At 40.6% G+C, this 17,932-nt stretch overlaps 1 protein-coding gene across 8 annotated transcripts in view; it reads right to left on the bottom strand.

Moving 5' to 3' along the window:
• The window catches only part of TRAF7 (TNF receptor associated factor 7), a 56,540-nt gene that overhangs the window by 38,135 nt on the left and 473 nt on the right, over positions 1-17,932 (bottom strand). For 2 of the 8 annotated variants that reach the window (XM_074197244.1, XM_074197246.1), the window contains exon 1: positions 1,206-17,321. The exons of 5 other annotated variants lie outside the window; for them this stretch is intronic. The gene's annotated coding sequence lies outside the window, so the exon portion shown is untranslated. Of the gene's footprint in view, positions 1-1,205; positions 17,323-17,932 lie in introns of those variants that run through there. One more of the 8 variants, XM_074197240.1, reaches the window with a different exon arrangement.

Raw genomic sequence — 17,932 nt, 5'->3', positions numbered from 1 at the left:
GTTAAACTGGATTTTTTAAAGTCCCTTCCAGTGCCAGGGATTCCTATTTTACTTTTAAGGTTGAGTCCAGATCTAAATCACACTAGCTCAGAGAAAGATTCAGGATCTTTGTAGCGCAACAAAAATTCCATGGGGCTGTCGGCATGGTAGATGAAGCATTAAGCAGTATGTCTGGCAGCCTGTGGAGTCTCCAAAAACCTAATAGGGGAAGGAAAAGGTGCTACAAAAAGTGAGATCTCAAGAGTCAAAAGACCAGTCAGTTTCTAGAACCTGGGGACAATCACTAGCATTCTGTTCAGGAAAACATGTGACTTCAATTCTTCATATGCATGCTGTCTGGTTCACACACAAAACAAAACTAGGACAGCCCTCAGGGTCTCCCTTCTGCTCTCTGCGAGCTGTGCCTCGAAACCCTGGACTGCACAGTTCTAACTAGGACACCTCAGCTGGCACAAACAGGGAAACTACAGCTTTGCTTCTAGGGCAGATCTAGAAGCACTTTATACAGGGACAACTGCCAGTTTTAAGGTGCAGTTCCTCCTGCCCCAGGTATGAAACAAGTATTTACTTTCTTCACATAAAAGAAAGGCCAAAACCCAAAGGTTCCCATAAGCATGCTTTTGACAAGGATTTCAAATAGGATGCTACAACTTTTAACTATTATTTTATATCCTGGAAGGTTAAGGCAAACAGCAGAATATCTAGGAAGGTTTGGGCAAAGGTGCAGTCTTGATAGTTGCTCACTTGGGGACCAAAGATCAGAGCAAAGAAATCAAGGAGAATAGAAACGTCTAAAGCAAGATTTCACTGGGAAAACAAGTTAGTAGCCAATGATTCAAGAGTACTTAGTAAAACAACAGTGACATTACAGAAACATGAAATGAAGTATTCTCTGAGAGATGCAGTCACAGACTGAAAATTTATTTCCATTTCAAAACCCTCCTCAGCTTGAGCTACCACTTCAGTCACCGAACAGAAAACAGTGAAGTGGTTGGGTCAGTAGGAGTTTGCTGATTATAAACCAATCTGAATTTTAATATCCATATGCTACTAGGAACCAAAAGAAAAGTGAAAAATGCCAATTTCATCAACAACAAATCTAACCCATAGTGATAGTGGGGGTGGTGGTAGTATCAGCAACTCTGCCGAAATATACCCAACTGTTCCCCACAACAAAAGCCTAGAAGAACAGACAAACACTTTACCTCCCAGGAAATTCTTGCTGCTCCTGCACACTCATCCTCTTTCAAAATGTCTCTTGCTCAATCTGGTGGGTGCCTCTATGTGTCTCTCTCTGAAGTGATGTAAACAGAAAGGCATGCAGAGAACTGGACAATATGCAAATCACCCTGGAAAACCCCAGGCCTCAGCCAATCACGACTCCCGCTGCAGCTGGGTTGAGTTTGTCCCAAACTGAATGATTTTAAGAAGGCAAACTGTCCCCCACCATCTTTAGTAGCAGGAACAGATTCATCTTATAGGAACTGGGCTTTCTAGGGGAGATGAGAAGATGGGAGAAAAGTGGGAAAAGGTTTCTATTCACATGTTCAGTCACATAGAAAGAATCCTCATTGGGAAAGCAACTACATTCCACTAAGTTGTGAAAAGAGAAGTAGCTTTCCTAACTAAGCAGACTGGCTTTTATCATATTGAGTTCCAATACAAAGATATTTCAAGTTTTTAAAAAGCTGAGAATAAGATTTGATTTTATAATTTATGGCTTTTCCTCTCCTCCAGTTATCCGGATGTTCCTTCTTAACTTGATCAGAGGATCATAGATTTAAAACTGGAAGCGACATTAGAAGGAATCATCTGCTTTAGAGGGGTTAATCTGGAGAACTGGATTAAACAGTAATTGGGAAATGTTTAACAAAATGAATAAAAATACCATACACCCCAGGTAATGTTCATTTGTGATTTTCTAAGCCACTATGCCCTGGCAGGAATGTTTCTAATTGACACCTCAGATCTAATTCAAACTCTCTCATCTTACAGATAAGAAATTTGAGACCCAAAGAGAAGCAATAACTTGCCTAGGAACCCAGAAACAGTAAACAGCAGAGTTTGGGCCTCGATGTTTCTGATTCCAAAAGCTTTCCACTATTCTGCGCTCCTTATCCAGACTAACAAGACACAGTCCAAAGTGTTGAGATCACAGCAAACTCAAACTCTTATGGCTGAATGCAAATGAATCCTGTGGGGAGACCATACCAGAGTGCTGGGCTTCTCTGGACCAAGCATTGGCAGGGACTGCTGGTGGTCAGAGGGGTGGGAAGGGAGGGTGTGTGAGGCTTTTAGTGACTCTAAGTAACAACAATCTTGCTTCCTCATCTATGAGACAAAGTGCTTGTACTAGATCAGGATTTTTCTTCACTTTTTTGTCTCTTAGACCCACCTTTTGGCAATGTGGTAAAACCTAGAGGCTCAACTTTTAAATGCATAAAACAAAATACATAGGATTACAAAGGGAACAAATTATATTGAAAGAAGTTCCAATCCAAGTTGACCCTCTAAAATCTCTCCACAGGCCCCAGATTAATAAATTTTATATGGGATGATTGTGTAGCTTTAATCTAATGCAATCTGATCTAATGCAGATAGCTAGGCAGGTAAGGAGTGCAGAAAGGGCCCTTGCAGTCTGAGTTCAAATTTGTCTTAGTTTTTGTTTAACTGTCAAATAGGGATAATAACAGCACCTACTATGCTAAAATGTTATGAGAATGCCTGCACATAGTAGGCACTATAAAATGCCAGCTCTCATCAATATTATTGCTATCATTTTTATTCTATAATTCCATGGTTTGTACAGCACTCAAATGTTACAATGTGCTTTGACATATTTCATCTGATCCCCATAGTAGCCTTATGACATAGGATTAAAATTATCCTCATTTTACAATGAAATTCTCTAAGACTCAGAAATTAGAAATTTTATTTACACAATTAGGCAGAGCCAGAACTAGAACCCAGGTCTTCTTTCTTTACTCTTTCTTCTTCTTTCATTTTCTTTCTTTCTTTCTTTTTTAAGGTTTTTGCAAGGCAATGGGGTTAAGTGGCTTGCCCAAGACCACACAGCTAGGTAATTATTAGTGTCTGAGGCCGGATTTGAACTCAGATAATCCTGACTCCAGGGCTGGAGCTCTATCCACTGAGCCACCTAGCTGCCCCTTTCTTTCATTTTTCTTTTAAGCCCTTGATAATCTCACTTGTGTTCTCATAATTCAAAAGAACTGTTCTCTTCAAAGTTACCAATAATCTCATAACTGCCAGATCAAATGGCCTTTTTCCAATCCTCATCCTTGCTGATCTCCCTGTAGCACCTGCCACTGTTGACTACCTTCTCCTCAGTACCACCATCTACTCTCTGGATTTGTGTGTGTGGCACTAACTCTCTCCTTGTTTAACTGTTTAAGCACTCCTGGATCTCTTTTGTTGGTTCATTATCCATGTTATAATCATTGTTAGTATCCCCCAAAGCTCTGGCCTAGGTCTTTTTCTCTTTTCCTTCTGTACCTTCTCTTTTAGTGATCTCATCACCTTCCATGGATTCAAAGATCACCTCCTACATAAGTGATTCCAGGACCATATATTTAGCCCTAGTCTCTTTCCCCAGCCACAGTTTCACAGCAATAATTACCTTTTGAATATCTCAAATTGGATATACTGTAGGTCTCTCAAACCCAACATGTCCAAAATTTTCCTCTTCCAAATGTCCTTATTACTGTTGAGGTTATCACCACCCTCCTACCTAATCACCCAGGTCTACAATTATGGTGTCATCTCCAACTCCTCACTTTCACTCACTCTACATATCCAATCTATTGCCGGATCTCGTCATTTTTATCTTCAAAACATTTCTCTTATATGACTCTTTCTCTCTTCTCTCTACTAACCTTAATTCAGGCCTTCATCACCTCTGTTCTGAACTATACTGCAAGTCTCATCTAATTGTTTTTCCTGCCTCATTTTCCCCCTATTTTACTCCATTCTCCACTCAGCTGTCAGAGCAAATCTAGAATCTAGATCACAGGTCCAACCATGTCACCCAATGCTCCCCCAGCTCCATATCAATTGTCTCCAGGGTCAAATAAAAATCTCTCTGTCTGGCCCTTTCCAGTCTTCTTTGTTACTCCCCTTCCATCTATGCTGTTTCTTGCACATTTCTCTAGACTCCCTGCCTTCTGTACTGACTCTCCTCATGACTGAAACACTCTCCCTTTTCACCTCTGTCTCCTAGGTTCCCTAGCTTCTTTTGAGACTCAGTTCACAAGTCATTTTCCACCGGAAACCCTGACTGCTAATGCCTTTCCTTCCATCGATTCTACCCTTCTTGTAAGTATTTAGTTATTTACACGAACCCTCCATTAGAATGTGAGCTCCACAAAGCCAGAACTTTTTTGGCTTTCTTTGGATCTCTTGCATTTAGCACAGTGCCTGGGACATAGGGAGTGTTTAATAAATGTCTGAGGGACTTACACCTCTTCCAATGTGTTCTCTCCATCTCCTGCAAAATCTAAACAATGATCTTGCCCAAATGGGTTGGCCCAAGGACAGACTGTCCCCCTTGAGACAATTCTCTCTTCTCTATAACTCATCCTCCAGAGGCCCAGCAGCTGCCAGCAAACATCCTGAAGCACAAGCCTCATTGGTCACTTTCCCCCCTCAAACTCCCCAGTTTCTCTAGGATCAAATGCAAACTCCTCTCTGACTATAAAGCCCTTCACCTCAACCCAAACCTTTGTGACTTTGTTACTTTTCTTCCTATACTCTACAACATACCCAAACTGTCTTTTTTTGTTGTTCCATCAATGACTCTCTCCCACCACATGCCTCTTCACTGGCTGCCCCAAGCCTCTAGCTCTCAGAAGCCCTCACTTCCTTCAAAGCTCAGCTCAAGTTTCGAATTCTACATGAGATCATTTCTGATCTTCTTAGCCGCTGGGCTCCCCCTCTTTCCCTGTCATCCTGCAAATACTTATACATGTAGATTTGGTATAAATTTTGTGCACAAATACAGGAATATATGATGGCTCTGAATTTTAAAGTCCTAATGCAGAGGGGGGAACCTTTTTCTGCCAAGGGCCACTTTATAACGTTGTTCACAGACCATACAAAATTATCAACTTAAAAATTAGCCTACTATAATTAATTTACTTCTTAAAAAGCTTCAAGATTTGAGTCGTGCCAGTGGTTGCCTTGGTAGAACCAGACCAAATGATTTCAAGCGAGCCTTATATGACTGGTGGGTCACACATTTCCACCCCCTGCCTAGAGTATTGGGACCTCTTTGCTTTTTGTCTTTGGTTCCCTAGACTTGGTACTATGCCCAGTACATAGTAGGTAGGTAATAACTGTTGACTGAATGAACATAGTAACAGGCTGGACAGAAGTTGCTAAATCCAAACAGAAACCTTCAGTCTCAGTTATGTGATAATCATCATGGGATTATATTTACAACTGTGCCTCCTTCACTTAAGACAGGCCTGTCCTAAGCCAGGCCTGGAAGCAACTTAGATCAATTCACAGATCTTAAGAGGAAGTTAGTTTTCTATTAACAAAGTTTCCAACCTGAAATACAAAACCAGGAAACAACAGAAATGATCTTCACCTCCAACTACTCAGTTTACTTAATAGGAAAAGGAAAGCCATTTAAAAGGGGTCTGTCCAGGGTCCTACTTCACTTGATTTGGAGTATCTCCATAGAAATTTCTACAGAAATCTTATGTGCCAGACTTGTAAAACAGTCCCAAACTTACACCAGAAAACCTGCTTGTCCACACCCAAAAGTCCTATGGCAACATCTGGGTCAAATAGCTTCTAGAATCAATTTTTCTCCAAACTAGTGAATTGTTAAGTTATCCTAGATGCTCACTGAAGAACAGGAAACAGAGAAGACTCCAAAACCTTTTTGTCTTGCTGTGTTTTCTTCCCCAGAATTAATTCTGGCTTTTTGGTAAAAGGCACATAAAACAACTTCACACCAACTTGAATTTTCAACATAAAAGCAAACTAGAACACAATTTACATTCTAGACAGATATCAGAAGAAAGATGCAGCAACAATATACAGAAGTTTTGATTCAGAGAGAACTGAAGGCTATCTAGTCCAATCTCCACATTTTATAGATGAGGAAACTGAAGCCCCTAGGTCACAAAGGTAGTATCTGTAAAAAGTGGGATTTAATGTAGATGAAATAAACTCAACAGACTATCTCTTCTTCCACAACTCAACCCAAACCTCCTTTTCCATTGTGACCGGTTTATCCCCAAAGGCATCAATCTAAAGGTGATGGTTCCTGGTTGGGAGGGACCCTACCATTATGCTTTAAAACATTTCCTTTTTTAATTGCTACAACTTTTTCTCATCACTTTTAATTACAACGTCTTTCCCCCACCTGCCCCTCATCCTAACCCCTCCTGTGATTCATATACAATAACTGATACAGACAGGGGTCTTGTCTTATTCATGCTGTCAGACTGAAACTACTTAAACTCCAACTATTTTCAACCAGGCATCTCATGAATCATTCCTTTATTGTTGGCTTTCTGATGCATACCAGAATGTCTTTCCATTCAAACTTTGCTTATGTGCTGTTAACTGGAAAAAAGGTTTCTTGCCCTTTCCTCAGTAAGATTAATAGCTATGGGGCAGCTAGGTGGCACAGTGAATAGAGCACTGGCCCTGGAGTCAGGAGGATCTGAGTTCAAATTCGGGCTCAGACACTTAATTACCTAGCTGTGTGGCCTTGGGCAAGTCACTTAAACCCACTGTCTTACAAAAAAAAAAGAGAAGATTAATATCTACCTCTCAATGATGATTGCTTACACAAGTAGATGCTTTCATTCCATAGGAATCAGATTCCCTCAATTAGTGTCATTATTTTTCATCCCTCCATCCCTCCTTCTTCCCCTGAAAAATACCTATCGCTTGATTCAACTCAACTCAACTCAACAAACATTTAATATGTTCTTGTTATGTACAATGTACTAAAGTGATGAAAGGTAGTAGGATAAAAAGACAAGAGGGAAAATAAAACAGTACCTGTCCCCAAGCAGCTTATATTCTTCTGAGGGGATACAATATATAAATAATTATATTAGAGAACTTGAGAAAAGAGAATGCTAGTTCTGTGTGTGTGTGTGTGTGTGTGTGTGTGTGTGTGTGTAAGCAAGTGAGAGACAGAGAGTCAGAGAAGAGATGGGGATAGAGTGGGAAGGAGGTAGGGAGAGACAAGGGAGAAGAGGAAGAGATAAATCACAAATTTCATAGAGGAGGTAGCATCTGAACTGAGTCTTGAAGAATGATGTCAGGCAAAGAGAAGGGAATATATTTCAGCCATGGGAAATTCCTTGTATTCAAAGAGATGGAACGACAAGTTTAGGGAATAGGTATAACCAACTTGTTGAAAACATAAATTTTATGAATATAAAAAAAAGGATGTCCTTTTCTGCTCTCTCCAGAGGCTCTTAGGCCTCTTCTAGGGAAATAATTGGAGAACTCCATTGTCTTGTTCAGGTCACCTGGAAAGCTGGCTCACCAACCCCCATACCCCCATCCTTTAATAATCAACCATTCCTGGGGCAGCTAGGTGGTGCAGTGGATAGAGCACTAGCCCTGGAGTCAGGATGACCTGAGTTCAAATCCGAACTCAGACATTTAATAATTACCTAGCTGTGTGATCTTAGGCAAATTACTTAACCCCATTGTCTTGCAAAAACTAAAACAAACAAATAAATAAATAATGGTAATAATAATCATCATCAACCAATTCCTAAAGGCTGACATTTTTCTTTTTGTTTTGTTTATTTTATTTTTAAATCCCCCCCCAGCTACATGTAAAAGCAAGTTTCAAAATTTACTTCCAAAACCTCCCTCCTACTCCACTTCCCCTACTGAGAAAGCAAGTTACCTTGGTATAGGTTAAAAATGTGTAAGACTCACATTTTTCCATGAAGACTTTCATGACTACACCAACACCAAAAAATTCTCTAACTCATGGAATGTTAGATCTAGAAAGGGGGATTTAGAAATCAATTATTTTACAGGGCAGAAAGATCCAAGGATTTGAACCTAAGATAGTAGAGAATGAGGATTTGAAACCAAGGTCTTCTGGTACTAATCCTTTTGCATTTATTGTGTGTGTGACAAGGCAGGAAAGTCTAAAGGACAGAGAGTTAATGCAGAAGCCAGGAAGAGCTGGTTTTAGGTCACCCGTCTGCCACATTCTGGCCGCATGACCCTGCACAAGTCACTTCCCCTCTCGGCACTTTAGGCTCTCAGACTACAGAGAAGGTAGCAACCTTCACTGTTGGAGGGACTTTTCTCATCTGGTAGCTGTGATGATGCTTATCCTTAGTTCTAAAAAACCATGACATCAGGGAAGGTGATGCCATGACAAGCACATGAATTGGATTTGAGTGAGGGCATGCTGCTTTAGTGGCCAGATTTGAATCAGGACTTCTGGAGATGGCCCTAGATATGAGTCAATCTGGATTAAGTGACTTGCCCAAGGTCACACAGCTACTGAGTATCAAGTATCCAAGACTGGATTTGAACTCTCATTCTTCTGACTCCAAGGCCAGTGCTCTATTCACTGTACCATCTAGCTGCCTTATCTGAAGTCACAGATACAGTCCCTCTCCGCAGGATGTAGCTCTTTGAGGACAGACTGTATTTTGCCTCTTTTTTGTATCTCCAATGCTTAACACAGAACAGGCTTAATAAATGATTGCTGATTGATTGAATATCTTTATTAGAATCTGAATATCTGGGTCTGCTTTGGAATCTCTTTTAATCCTGAATCACTAGAACCACTTGGGACCTGAGATCATTTGCCAGCTCCTGGAGGAGACCAATAGTTCTTGGTCCACCTTGACTAGAAATTTTACTTTCAGGTTTGAGACTCAAGGATCAAATAATTCTTGAAGGGAAGATTCTAAACATTCTTCTAGAGGCTGGGTATGGGAACAGAGCTGCCTGCTATTAGGCTTACAGGCTTTCTGGGCTGCCAGAGGAAGAGAAAGGGACGAAGACTTTATCATGTGCTTCTTGGCCCTGAGCCTCCATGTGTCCAGCTTGCATGCAGGCGGGTCCTAGTGGTTTGACATTTTCCAGAGAACAGCACATGCTGAGATCTGGAACCTTAATTAAGCTGCACGTTCAGCAGTAACAAGCCTGAAGGGTGGAGAGCTGGACTGGTGAAAACATCAGCTCCCAGCTGGGTGGACTCTGGTCTGACTTCAGAGACAGCTAAACAGAGCTCCAGGTGGGAGGCTGTGCTTGCTGGATTCCTTCCAGAGGCTCCATGAGCTGCACGTGGGACTTGATGAGGATCCCACAGGGTCCTTTCCAATGGAATGAACAGTTTGACCTGGTATCCTGACCAAGATGTTCTTTGTCCTCTGTGAAGCTGTGTGCTGGCTGCCACCCCACACCCCCAAAGCAGCTGTATGTCAATGGGGCCTATGAGCAAAGGCTCCAAATGCTATAGAAACAGGGATTTCCCATAGCAACATAAACAGACTTTATTCCAGATGTGCCACTAGATTCCTTTTCTCCCAACATTCTTCCCTGGAACATACAGTATGTATCTAGGCACTTCTCTGGCCCACAGCCCAAATACCCTGAAGGCAATTCAACTGAATGGCAACAGGAATCTCTGACTTTCATTTACTCTGCCAGTCTCCAGTGAGTCATTCTACTGGAAAAGCATGAGGCCCAGTTTACCATGGACCAGCCTGGACCAGGCAGGAGAGACAGGAGATTCTTCAACTCAATTTTAAGTTTTGTCAATGGCACTATTTGTCACCTTTTTTTTCAATTTCACCCTCCAATTGCTCCCTTGCCTTTTCCTACATCAAATTCCAAGGATTATTCCTTGCACACAACTTCAGATTATTACCTAACATTCCCAAATCTGAATAAGGTCTTATTGCAACTAGTCTCCTCTCCCTGATGGCCCCCTGCTCCCAATGATTAAGTTCCTCCCAAAAGTTCCATTTTGGAGATGGTCCCAGGTCAGCATCCCTTCATTCCTTTCTCAGGACAGTTTCTGACTCTTCACACTTCACCACCTACAGTCCCTTCCCTGCTCATCCTCTCCACATTTCATGTTATGCCTTCCACCTCCCCCATTAGAATGTAAGTTCCTTGAGAACAGGAATTTTTTTTTTTTAACATTTGTATTTGTACAAATTTGTCTGGAGTTTAACACAATGATTGGTATAGAGAGCCACAGTAAAGACTTAACAAATAATGTTGACTGAATTCTAGGCCACCCCCTTCAGTCTGCTCAATTTTAATTCTCTGGGCCAAAAGCCTCCAGATCAAACTCAAACAGCATAGCCTGACATTCAAGGTCCACCTCAATCTGGCCATTACCTATCTATTCAACTTTATTCCTCCTTGCCTATTTCTATACCATGTAATTCTGATTCTAGTCAGATTAATTTGACTCACCTCTACATATGCAAGGAAAAGAAAAAAGAGCATTTAATGAGGTATATTTTATTACAAAACAAATAATATATATAATAAATTCTTATTTGAAAATCCTGGCTATTATGAAAATGTAAGCAGTAGTTTAAAGATGTAGGCTCAAAGAACTGGAAATTGAGAGGATGAACATCAGTACTACTGTTCTATAAGAAACCATGAATGGTTGGACTTTAGAAGCATGGAAAGGATTACATGAACTGATGATGAGCAAAGGGAACAGAACCAAGAAAATGCTGTAAACATTAACAACATTGTGAGACATAGCATGGAAACAATGTAAAAATTATCAGTTGCCTTCTGTGGGGGGTAACGGGGGAGGGAAGAGATGGTGGGGGGGAAATTGTAAAATTCAAAACCATACCAAAAAACAATAGGTATAAATTACTTCTGGAAAACAAACAAAATATATAATAAAAACAAAAACAAAAACAAAAAAACAACATGGTGAGTTGATCAACTATGATGGATGCAGCTTCTCTTAGCAGTTTAGAAATCTACTACAACCCTGGGAGACCAGTTGTGGACAATGCCATTTACATCCAGAAGAAAAAAAACAAATACCACCATAGACTCTAAATAGATACTAAGTTCACTCTTTTTATTAGAGGATTTTTTCTTTCTTTTAGGTTTTTGCAAGGCAAACAAGGTTAAGTGGCTTGCCCAAGGCCACACAGCTAAATAATTATTAAGTGTCTGAGGTCAAATTTGAACTCAGATACTCCTGACTCCAGGACGGTGCTCTATTTACTGTGCCACCTAGCCACCCCCTATGTTAACTCTTTTTAAAAAAAAACACTTCTCTGTGGTTTTCCTTCTATTCTATGGTTTTCTTTCTTTTCCCTCAGTCTGAATTCCTTATACACAAAATGACTAATATGTAAATATGATGAATGTAAAAATATATGTACAACTTTTACCAGACAGTTTGCTGCTGAGGAGAGGAGTGGTAGGAAAATGTGTAGCTTATAAATATGCAAGTGAATAAATGTTGAAAAACTTACATAACATGTAACTGGAAAAATAAAATATCAATTAAAAAAGAAAGATGTGGCTCCAACATATTAAATGAGTCAACTATCAGGTATTTCTTGTATGTTTGAAGTTATACAATATAAGTAATTTTAGCCTACTAGTAAAGGATAAGTGAAATGTTAACTATTAGGGAAACATCACAAAAGCTATTTAAGCCTAAGTTGTGATTAGTGAAATCTTGCTATTCAAAGTAAAAATCCTTGAGACTATAATTTATTATTGTTTTGAGCTTTGCTTGCAGGGATAGTTGTCTGAATTGTCATTAAGTCAATAACAGAAAATGGCATGTACTGCAGTCTGGATAACTGCTAAAGGTAGATGTCTGTACCTGGGAAATGTACCTTGGCATGGCCTAGGTAAAGCCCTCCTGACTCTATTTCCTCATTGTGCTATTTCCTTTCTGAAAAGGAAAATTCCCATCCTGAACCTTCCTTTTAACATCCTGTTTTGGTTGTCAGATATGATTCATGCCTGGAATCAAAAACAGCTAAGGGAATTTTTCCCTCATTATGATATTTGACATTGCTATAACTATGCCCCTCTTTTCCCTTTTATAACCAATTTCTATAATCACGAAGCTTTATAAGTACAATACTAAATCTATTAAATAATTGATATCGGAATATGTCTGAGTTACTTTAACAGGATTCAAGCATGAATATTTTATAATTTTAACTTGTATCTGTGGTCAAAATATAATATAGGGGAGCGACTAGGTGGCGCAGTGGATAGAGCACTGGCCCTGGAGTCAGGAGTACCTGAGTTCAAATCCAGCCTCAGACACTTAATAATTACCTAGTTGTGTGGCTTTGGGCAAGCCACTTAACCCCATTGCCTCGCAAAAACTAAAAAATAAATAAATAAATAAATAAAAAAATAGGGATGATGTCCTCCTAAGGGGCAAATGATTAAACAAGATAAGATAAATAATGCAAAAGTTTTCTAAATACATAGAATAGTAAATTATGGGAAAGCAACAGGATTATACTATTTTCTCTAACAAGTATATTCATATGTATATAACTGGCTTCCAAAATTCATCTATGATGGAAATTCATTCTTTGATTATGTTTTAGTAATACATTCTCAGAACTGGGTTAAAGATTTTACTTAAAGATTTTACTTCTGCCCTCTTAGAGGGCAGAAGAGTTCATTTTGCTCTTGAACTTCCAAAAATTTTTAAAAGATTCTTATAACAGATACAGGATTTAAGTAAGGACTGAAACAACAAATGGTAAACTGAAATTTTCTGAAATTTTAAGACTGAAGAACCAAATTTAAGTGATTGTACTAAAATATGTTTAGTCAAAATTATCAAGGACCCTCTAGATTTGAAACCAGAGAAGCAGAACCCCTTTCAGGGCTGTCTTGAGATTAAAGCCTAGTGTTCAGAAAAATGTATCTAGGGACCAGATAACTACATGAGACATTTAGGACCCAAATATGCTGTTTAAATGGACATTGAGAATGTGTTAGTAGGATACAAGGACACTAGATGTTTAAGTTTTCTTGGTTACCTTGGTGACATGTAAATCTTCCTTCTGAAAACTAATTAATTGGGAGCCCTCTTAAGTAGTTTGATCTATACCTGATTTAATGTAATTATGCAATTATGGGAATTGTGAGAAAACCTTATTGCATTGCTTAAACCTAACTCTCCATAGCTGGGAAGCTGAATCATTTCTATGTGCTGTTTAAAGATGCTGAACAGAAACTCAGATCCAAAGACTGATACAAAGAGTTTTCTCACAATTATTAATCAATCATTGTTTCTAAGGGCCCCTACCTGGTCCTTTTGACTATTCCCACAACTGCCATATTTCTGGATGTAGACTTCTGGATCATCTGAAGAAAACCCCTGCTCCTGAGTGAAGGGTAGAACCTAAGGGGGACCTCAAGGTTCATCTAGTATGGACGAAAAACCAGCTGACATCCAAACAGGACATTTGTCCCATGATTCTGACTGAGGGTTGAGTATACTGTGCTAGTTTTTTCTCCTTTTCTCTTTTGTTATGTGCCCAGCCACCAAGGTTCAAGTATATGTTGGTATTTTCTCCCTCTATGGTTTTTTTTTAGGGTTTTTTTGGGGTAAGGCAATGGGGTTAAGTGACTTGTCCAAGGTCACACAGCTAGGTAATTATTAAGTGTCTGAGGCCGGATTTGAACTTGGGCTGATCTCCTGACTCCAGGGCTGGTGCTCTGTTCACTGTACTACCTAGCTGCCCCTCCCTCTACATTCTTGGTCTCCTTTTCTTTTCTGCTTGCAAGAAAATAATGGCTAGCAATGATACCTGAGATACACTTCCCTGATAGGTCCCCTCAAGGAACTAATTCCTTGGGCAACATCTTGTCTGGGTCCAACTGGCTACAGGATTTTGGCTTATACTTGTCTCTCCTTTACTGGCCAGAAGGGTGGGGTTTCTTTCAGATCCACTTCCTTTGGTCAAAAGGGGGAAAATGTCAAGTTATTAGGAAAGACCATGTTTTCCAAAACGAAGGCCCAACAAGCAAGCTGTGTCCTGAGCTTGGAATAACAATAATCCTTAATGCTCACCTTCTGGAACTGATGATCCCTGAGCTCAGGAAAGCAACAAAAGGCCCAGACACAAAGCCCTGCTATGAATGAACTTTTGATCTCCAGACAAACCTTGTTTCCTGTTGTTGTTGTGCCTCACTACTGTTGCCACACTACAATGTTTGACTCTTTGTATACTCATAGTATATAAATCAAAGTTCAGCCACACTAAAGCCATAAGTATATAAATCAAGGTTCAGCCACAAGGGGCAGGGTCCCAGTACATGTGTCTAATCTGCATCCTTGCTTGCAAACTATTTCCCCTCACTTTGAAATTAAACTTCACTTTGATTCCTGATTCTTCTGTCTAGTTAGCTCTGCTTGACTCTGCCAATCCAGAGGTCAGTTCAATATGGTTGATATTCTTTTATTAATAAAATCTGGCATTATTAATAAAATTAATTACCCAGAAACTATGTCTCTCAAACTTTTTAAATGTCATGGCAGTATAGTTTGCTTATAACATAATCTATAAAATAACGTAGGTAAGGTAGGGGGCAGCTAGTCTGAATTTCAATACTGAAATATTAAAAATAATTATATTGACATAGGACTTTGAAGTTTGCAAAGCACTTTATGTACATTATAAAAACACAGATTCATTGATATAGATCTAACTGGGGCCTATGGTTCTAGAAAGTCAGTGTCCCCCCCGCCCCCTTACTCAACAAACTCCAGGAACTGCCTATAACCATCAGGATCAATTATAAAGTCTTCTATTTGGCATTCAAAGTCCTTCATAACCTAGTCCCCTACATGTCTTCTTACACCGTGTTCCCTGCAACATACTCTTTGACCCACTGACACTTACTGGCCGTTCCATGAATGAGGTCTTCCATCTCTCCACAAGAGGCATTTGCTCCAGCTGGTTCCAAGCTGAAATGCTCTCCCTCCCCATCTCCACATTAAGGATGCCAGCAGGGACAGCAAGTGGATAGAGCACCAGCCCCGGAGTCAGGAAGAGATGATTCAAATCCAACCTCAAATGCCGGCTGTGTGACCTTGGGCAAGTCACTTAACCCCATTGCCTTAAATAATTTTTTTTAAAAAAGGATGTTAGCAGATAGAGACTGAGGAGAAGAACTAAACTAAGAGGAAGGTGGGAAAGTCTTCCATAAATAAGAGAAGCAGAGAGGAGAAATGACAAGACCTGTGAGATCATTTGACAGAAGAGAATCCAAGGCCCAGAGATGGGCAGTAAATAGTAGAGTAAAGGCATGAAATTCAAAAAAGGAAGAAAATGTTGAATGACTATGACAAAATAAGGTCAAAAGTTTCAGCAGGAAACAAGAAATATATAAGCTCTTCCTCCTGTCCTGGTGAGAATGAGACCAAAGAGAGATGTGACCAGCACTTGAGAGCTAAGTGATATGACTTTGGGGAAAACCAGGTTTCCTTTGATTCAATGTGGTGGTGTGAGGATGAAATGGAGTTAGTTTAATATCTTTTGAGTCTTAGTTTGTTCATCTGAAAAATGGGGGAAATAATACTTAATAAAATGTGTACTACCTACCTCACAAGGCTGTTGGAAGGAAGGCACTTTGTAGATCTTAAAGCCCTATACAAACATGAGTTATTACAAAATCAAGGGGCAAAGTAGCTGGGGGAAAGGGTCAAACAATGAAGCATTTCATCCAGGAAACTGGATATTGGGAGAGTATCAAGAAGGACGGGCTAGCTCTGTGACAGGGGAGATCAAATGGGCATTAGCTCATAGTGCAACTCCACCACCAGCCTGCATAACATTGAATCATAACAGTAATGGGAAGAAAAGATATCCTTTCTAAGTTCTTACTATATGACAGGCACTGTGTGTTAAGCACTAGGGATACAGAGAAAGGCAAAAGCATGGCCACTGCCCAAAAGGAGCTCCTGGGCTAAGATATTACAACAGATAACTGGTGAGCATAGCCTTAGGTCCCATCCCTCTGAATATTGAGAAGAAAATGACTTAACTGCTTCTATAAATCATCTGGAATGAAAGGAATGGGGAATATTAATTCATCCCTACTACAGAACAAGCATTAACTAAAGAACAGCTCCAAATTGGGAGCTCCTTGGAGGCCCAGCCTCTAAGACCTTCAGCATAAATGTGATGAGGTAATTTCAGCACAGTTCTGCAGAAGTTCTTTTAAAATGCAACAAAAAGAGTGGAAGGTTTTCTCAAATAACTGTAATACTAAGGATTCTCTTCAAATTTCCAGGCACTATTCTGAGCTCTAACTTGTCCTTCACCAGCCTTTTTAATATTGTAGGGTGAGTTGTCTTTTCAAGAAAAGTTACATTTGCATATTTCTTATTTGATACTATTTCCAGCCACCCAAACCTTTAAGTAGTAGAATAAAGGTATTCTGAAATTTCAGGGGTAATGTTTAAGAGTCAGTCCTTTATGGTAGAAAGGTATTCAAAAGGGATAAAAGGAAGTAGTAAGCCTTCTCTTTGATGGAAAAGACTGTATTGGAAAGATGTTCAAGACCAGAAAGAAGCCAAGTAGATGTTAAGACTGAGCATTTGAGTAACTGAAATGTTAACTGAAGAGTCTTTTATTCAAGTCTGGAAGAAACAACCACAGGCAACAGAAAATCCCTATGAAGCAGGAGAAGAGAAAATCAGAAGGGTAAGTGCCACACATCCAGGAAAAGGAAGGAAAAACTGGGAAAGAACATTGACCTGGGAACTTTGAAACCTCTGTTAAAAAGACCTGCAGGAGAGGGTCATCACAGCCTATGGAATCTTTACAAATGGGAGAGAAAGTGAAATTTCATAGAAGCTTCAGTATATCAATGGAGAAAATCATAGATCATTAGTTCCCAACACAATTATTGTACTACAAAAGTACAGAGATATGAGGGCAACCTTAGAAATGGGAAATGGAGCAACATTTCCCAACTCCTAACTGAGCATGACAGGGAAGGCAACAGTCAAGTATGAAAGTCAGAAGGCTGATATCATGTACATCTTTGGAAAAGTATCAAGGTCAGGTCTCTAGGGAGAATAGCCCCAACCTGTTACTTTATTTTCCCCATAACCACCAATTCACACATACTTTGGCAATAGCTTGAATCACAGTCAATTATTCAGCCAGGATACAGTCTGTGGCTTCAGGCTCTAACTCTTCATCCAGATCATAAAACTCACTCACAAATATCATTACAATCTCCAGCTAAGATTTCTTCTCCCCATTCCCAGGCAGGGGAGTGACTCTCCTTTCTTCTTATCATTGCCCTGGCAGCTCAGCTTCTAACCTGGGAGCATTTTTACTTTATTTACCGCCCCCCCCCCCCCCGCCCCAATACTGTAGCAGCTCCAACTAGCACCACTCTCAGACAAATCTGTGGTGGCTTTACCTTCCTCCCCAAGCTAGGAAAGGGTCTAGCCTGTAACAACACGGAAACATTTCTTCTCAAATCTCCAGTCCCTGTCCCACCCTTCCCATTAGGTTAAGACAGCGATCACCCCGTTCTCTTTAATTCAGCAACGCCCCCCAACTTTTTCCAGTCCAGACTGAGGCTCACCCCTGCAGCCTGGGAGCACACGGCATCCCACCCCCAGCCTTAAACGGGGGTGTGTGTGGCCTGCGAGGGTACTCCCGGCCTTGGGGCCCCCCCCGGCTCCCTCCTTTCTGTAAGCGATGGCCCAGGGGATCCCGAGCGCCTCCAGCCCCGGGCTCCGGGGACGTGACAGCACCCATCCCCCCCAGGCTGGAACGACCGGGTCCCAGCCAGAGGCTGCCAGGCGCCCCCTCCCCGTCTCGGGGCGGCTCCGACCACCCCCGGCCCCCTTCTCCTAATCGGTGACACTTAAGGGCGGCCGCCGGGTCCTTGGGGA

Source organism: Macrotis lagotis, chromosome 8, assembly GCF_037893015.1.
Source record: "Macrotis lagotis isolate mMagLag1 chromosome 8, bilby.v1.9.chrom.fasta, whole genome shotgun sequence".
Lineage (NCBI taxonomy): Eukaryota > Metazoa > Chordata > Mammalia > Peramelemorphia > Peramelidae > Macrotis > Macrotis lagotis.
The sequence above is the reverse complement of the archived record's forward strand: the minus strand, read 5'-3'. Positions and strand labels throughout refer to the sequence as shown.